This window comes from Lepus europaeus, chromosome 6 (assembly GCF_033115175.1).
Source record: "Lepus europaeus isolate LE1 chromosome 6, mLepTim1.pri, whole genome shotgun sequence".
Lineage (NCBI taxonomy): Eukaryota > Metazoa > Chordata > Mammalia > Lagomorpha > Leporidae > Lepus > Lepus europaeus.
This window is the reverse complement of record NC_084832.1, coordinates 37,291,492-37,297,362: the sequence shown is the minus strand read 5'-3', so window position 1 is coordinate 37,297,362 and position 5,871 is coordinate 37,291,492. Positions and strand designations below refer to the sequence as shown.

Here is a 5,871-nt window from a genome sequence, read left to right as displayed (position 1 = left end):
GGGAAATGCAAATAAGAACCACAGTGAAGTTTTACTTTATCCTAGTTAGAATGGCTATCATTCAAAAATCAAACAAATAACAAGTGCTGGCAAGGATGTTGGGAAAAGGGTACCCTAATACCCTGTTGATGGGAATATAAACTAGTACAAGCATTAAGGAAGACAATATGAAGATTCCTCAGAAGTCTGAAAATAAATCTGCCACATGACCCAGCCATTCCATCCTGGGAATTTACCCAAAGAAAATAAATTCAGCAAATGAAAGAGTTATCTGTATCCTCATGCTTATAGCAGCTCAACTCACAATAGCTAAGATATGGAATTAACCCATATGTCCATCAACTGATGGTGGAATAAAGAAAGTGTGGGGTGTGTGTGTGTGTGTGTGTATAAAATGGAATACTACTCAGCCATTAAAAAAGAATGAAATCCTGTCTTTAGCAACAAAATGGATGCAATTGAAGACCTTTATTCTTAGTGAAGTAAACCAGTCCCAAAAAGGCAATATCATATATTTTCCCTGACTTGTGGTAACTAATATACAGAGTACAAAAAAGTATATGAACAAAATTGACATTCTGATAATTGATTATTGTTTATACCCTTTGTCTATACTCTTGGGGAACAGTGGGTTTTTCTGTTAACTACTTGTTGGAATTATTTCTTTAGTGAAGACTTAAGCTTGTGATTATAAATTGAAAGTTTATCATTGTAAATATTAAGAGAAAAATAAGAAAAGAAGGAGGGAGGGTAGGAAGTGAGTATGGAAAGTACCATATGCTCTAAAACTGAATATATGAAATATATGAACTGTGTTCCCTTTATATAAATAAAAAAGTAAAAAATTAAGAAAATCAATGTCAATAACCTTGGCAATATTCAAAATAAGCATGAAATAATTAATGAACTAGGACAATTGTTTAATGACTTGAGTTCCTTTACTGGAGTGGAATTATGAAAACTAATTTTTAATTTGATTGCCCAAAATTTAATCTTTTAAGTATGAAAAGTATATTAATGCCACAGCATTTTCAAGGTACCATCTTACAATACCATCTTACAGTACCATCTTACATTGAAACAACCATGTTTCAGAGCTAATTCTGTGGTATTATGCTATTAGGGGAAAATTTATAGATTAGGTGAAGTTCCACATCTGGTGGTGATGAAAACATTGACTCGTTACTATAAGTTACTTTAACATTTGCTTCAATAAATTTCAGTTTATTCACCCTGGCTTTGGACAAATAGCCAAAAACCAGTGGATAGTCTTCAAATTTTATGTTGATGAGAGGTGGCATTTATATCTACTTGAATCTGAGTTATAACATCAATTACTTTCTATAGATGCAGATATCTGAGATAGATCAGAACTAAAATCTCTTCTGAAATTCCTAATTTGTCTCTGTGGATGGGAAAGGGCTCCAACAGGTCTGCACAGATTTATTGGGATATTATATATATGCATTCTATTTGGATTCATCCCATGGATTTGAATATGCCATAAATAAAATGTCTCATATAATTCCATATGTTAAAATCCTGTTGTAATTTCTTGAGAAAAATGGTTGATTCTAAGGATAGGGAAGGCAAAGTACAAGATGAGGCCAGATAATCTCATAATTCCTAAATAGGAATTGAAATCAGCATATCAGAGAGATACTGTATGTCTTTGTCTATTGCAACATCATTCACAATAACCAAGATATAAATCAATCAAGATATTCATCAATAGATCAGTGGATAAGGAATAAGCACACAGTGAAATATTATTTGGCCATAAAAAAGAATAAAATTCTGTCATTTCCAGCAAAATGGATAGAACTGGAGAACATTAAGTGAAACAGTCCAGATGTAGAAAATAAATATCACATGTTCTCATATGTGAAACCTTAAAAAAAAAAAGTTAATCTGAGTGTAGAAAAGTGATCATTAGAGGTGAAGGGTGTGGAGAGGGAGAATGGTGGGAGATTATACAAGCTCCAAAATACACTTAGACTGAAGAAACAAGGTCTAGTGATCCATAGCACAGTGTGCGACTGTAGTTTACAATCGAATATTTTATATTTTATGAAGAAATAGAAGAGAGGTACTTGAAAGCTTTAAACATAAAGACATGATATGAAGATAAAAATGCCAAGTATTCTGAGTTGATCAGTATCATAAAAAGGATATGTAAATGTGTTGAAATATCACACCATACTGCATAAAGGAGTATAACTACCCCATATTACTAGAAGAAAATCTTCATGATTTTCTAAAAATTCCCAGTCCACCCTCACTCCCCCTTTTAATCTCAAAATGTTGTTTGTGTTCTATTAAAGAACCCACTGGATCTCACTTTGGTTTCAGACGGGGTTCTAAACTGCTAGCAAAGGAAACAAAGTTTGGCCAAGTGGAAATGACAGCAACAGCATCGATGCACAATATACGGCTGTTGGATTGGTACCAGGAGGACACCGTTGCTGCTGCTGCTGCCTCTGCTAGATCAGACACAACAGTTTGCTCAGGAAACACCCTTGACCATGACAGTGGTCACTGGATGCAAATTCTGGAGCTGTTGTCATTGCTGCCTCAGCAATTTAATGTAACTGCTTCTGTACTAAGCCATGGAGAATGGGTTCCACAGAGCCCTGTAACTTCATGTCTAATGATCTCAGTATTTTTTGAGGGGTCTGAGGTGGGGATGGGGGAATTCCAATATACTATAATATTTTGTTTTTATTTTATTTTATTTATTTAATTTTTTTTTTTTTTGACAGGCAGAGTGGACAGTGAGAGAGAGAGACAGAGAGAAAGGTCTTCCTTTTTGCCATTGGTTCACCCTCCAATGGCTGCTGCGACTGGCGCATCTCGCTGATCCGAAGCCAGGAGCCAGGTGCTTCTGGTCTCCCATGCGGGTGCAGGGCCCAAGGACTTGGGCCATCCTCCACTGCCTTCCTGGGCCATAGCAGAGAGCTGGCCTGGAAGAAGGGCAACCGGGATAGAATCCAGCGCCCCGACCGGGACTAGAACCTGGTGTGCCGGCGCCACAAGGCGGAGGATTAGCCTGTTAAGCCACGGCGCCGGCCTTTTTTGTTTATTTTTTAAGAGGAATGGGGGAAAGAGAGAGTTCCAGTCAGCTGGTTCACTCCCCAAATGCCTAGGGCTGGGCTGAAACTAGGAGCTGAGAATTCAATCCACATCTCCTGTGTGGGCAGCATGATCCCAGTCACTGCAGCTTCCCAGGGTCGGCGTGAGTAGGAGCTGAAGTCGAGCAGAGCTGGGCATTGAACCCAGCCCTCCAGTGTGGGAAATGGGCTTCATGATTAGCATCTTAACCACCAGCCCAAATGCCCACTACACCACCATAATGCTTTTTTTTTTAAAGATTTATTTATTTATTTGAAAGAGTTACACAGAGAGAGAAAGAGAAGTGGAGAGAGACAGGTCTTCCATCCAATGGTTCACTCCCCAGTTGGCCATAATGGTCAGAGCTGTGAGGATCTGAAGGCTTCCTCCAGGTCTTCCACGTAAGTGCAGGGGCCCAAGCACTTGAGCCATCCTCCACTGCTTTCCCAGGCCAGAGCAGAGAGCTGGACTGGAAGTGGAGCAGCCGGGACTCGATCCAACGCCCATACGGGATGCCAGCACTGCAGGCGGCAGTTTTACCTACTAAGCCACAGCACAGGCCTCCCCCAGCATTTTACATTTTTAAGTTGAACAAATTGTGGCTTGTTTTGGAAATCTTCTAAACTACCAAAGTATTCAAGAGGAGCAAGAAAGTGACAGTTGATAACATTTCTCTCACAAAAGCAGTTCTCACTCTGGTTCAGAGGTTTCCGGAGCAAATGGAGTAACAGCCTGACAGTTCTAAAATGTTTCAAAGAAACTCTGTAGCCAAATATGCAGCTACACATGAAGAAATACAGGAAGAACAAGAGGCACCAAAATCATCTCTGTAGACAAATACACAAATTGTGTAAGCAAGTAGCTCCTCATAGCAACGAAGATTTATGCTCCCGACCCTCCCCCTTAAAAAAAAAAAAAAAAAAAACCTAATATATAAAAGAAGGCATTTCCAAAAAATGTCTTTTTGTGAACTCTTCGGATACAGAGTCCAAGACTTGCAACTCTGCAATATCCCTGCCAAATGTGTAAAACGATCTAACCGTGAGGAAACAATCCAGCAGATTTACATTGAGAAACGTTCTACAAAATAACTGGCCTGCTCAGAATCAGCCCGTAAGGCATTCGGATCTGGCTAAAAAGCCCATGAGAGTTTCTCAGGCGTGGAAAGCCAAGACACTGTGGCAAAAAAATGACCTAAATGAAGGATCTCTGTGAGATCCCAGTGGAAAGAAGGGGCCATCAAAGAAGGACGTACCTTTCTCTGAAGGGAGGAGAGAACTTCCACTTCTGTTATGGCCTTGGCTAAATAAGGTCAGAGTTTGTGAATGCAAGAGATTTCCATAACCTTGGCAGCTCATGACAAGAGCCTTGGGTGATTACTGACATCATAAACAAGAGTGTCAATTGTTAAATCAACAATAGGAGTCACTGTTCACTTGCTCCCCATGTAGGACCTCTGTCCTTAATGTGTTGTACCATCAGAATCAACAGTAAAAAATAGTCTTCAAACAGTACTTTATATTTTGTGTGTCTGTGTGGGTGCAAACTATTGAAATCTTTACTTAGTATATACTTTACTTGGTGTATATATAAGTTGATCTTCTGTATATAAAGATAATTGAAAATGAATCTTAAGGAAGAATGGGATGGGAGAGGGATAGGAGATGGGATGGTTTGTGGGTAAGAGGGTGGTTACAGGGGGAAAAACAGCTATAACCCAAAAGTTGTAATTTCAAAATATATATTTATTAAATAAAAGTTTTCTAAAAAACAAAATAACTGGCCTGAGATTTTAAAAACGTCAGTAACATGAAAGACAAAGAGGTGGAGGAGCTGTTCCATATTAAACACATACTGCATTGAACATAACAGCATTTTGGGTTTTCTTCTGCAGTAAAGATTATTATTGGGACTTAGGTGGCAAATGAATAAGAACTGAAATGTGGATGAGCATAATCTATCAGTGTTAACTTTCTAATTTTGGTACTATCACTGTGGTTATGTAAAGACTTATTTTGTTTATAAAAGAAAACATTCACTGCACTACTTAAGGGTGATGAGGGAAGGAGTGAGGAGTGTAGGAGAATCCCTGTGACTTTCTAGGATCTTCCTTGCATTTTCTATGAGTGTGAATATATGTCCCCAAAAAACTGTTAAAATGATAGAACAGCTTGGAGACCTTTTGAGTTGTACTACATCGCCTCCTATCTGCCAGCTGCCTGCCCTTGGGGCAACCCCTCTCTCAGTGCCAAGTACAAAAAGATGATCTTGAACAGCATGGGTGGGCATAGAGGCATGCAAGCACAAGTTCAGCGAGGTCAGCAGTGAACTGAATGGAGAAAACATTGAAGATGTTATTGCCCAGGGGGTTGGCAAGCTTGCCAGCACCTGCTGCTAGGGCTGTGGCTGTCTTTACTGCCTGGGGTCTGTAGCTTCTGCTGCTCCACTGCAGCATAGGCCGAGAAAGACAAGAAAAACGAGTCCAGAGAGTCAGGTGATGACATGGGATTTGGCCTACTTATCAAATTCCTGTTCTGCTACAAATAGAGCCTTTTACCTATAATAATAACAAAATGAAAGGATTGGATTAGAAAGAAAAGAGCTTCTTAAAGACATCTGTCCGGAAGGTCAGGCATTTGACACACGCGTTTGTACTGCTGCTTGGTAGGCCTGCATCCCACAGCAGAGCGCCTGCTTCAACAACCGGATACTTAGCTTCGGACTCAGCGCCCTGCTAATGCGCACCTGTGAAGCAACAGA

General features: G+C 39.7%; 1 pseudogene; it reads left to right on the top strand.

Annotated features, from left to right (window-relative positions):
* The first annotated feature begins 3,201 nt into the window (after positions 1-3,201).
* Positions 3,202-5,658, top strand: LOC133762062 (large ribosomal subunit protein P2-like; annotated as a pseudogene).
* Positions 5,659-5,871: the final 213 nt, after the last annotated feature.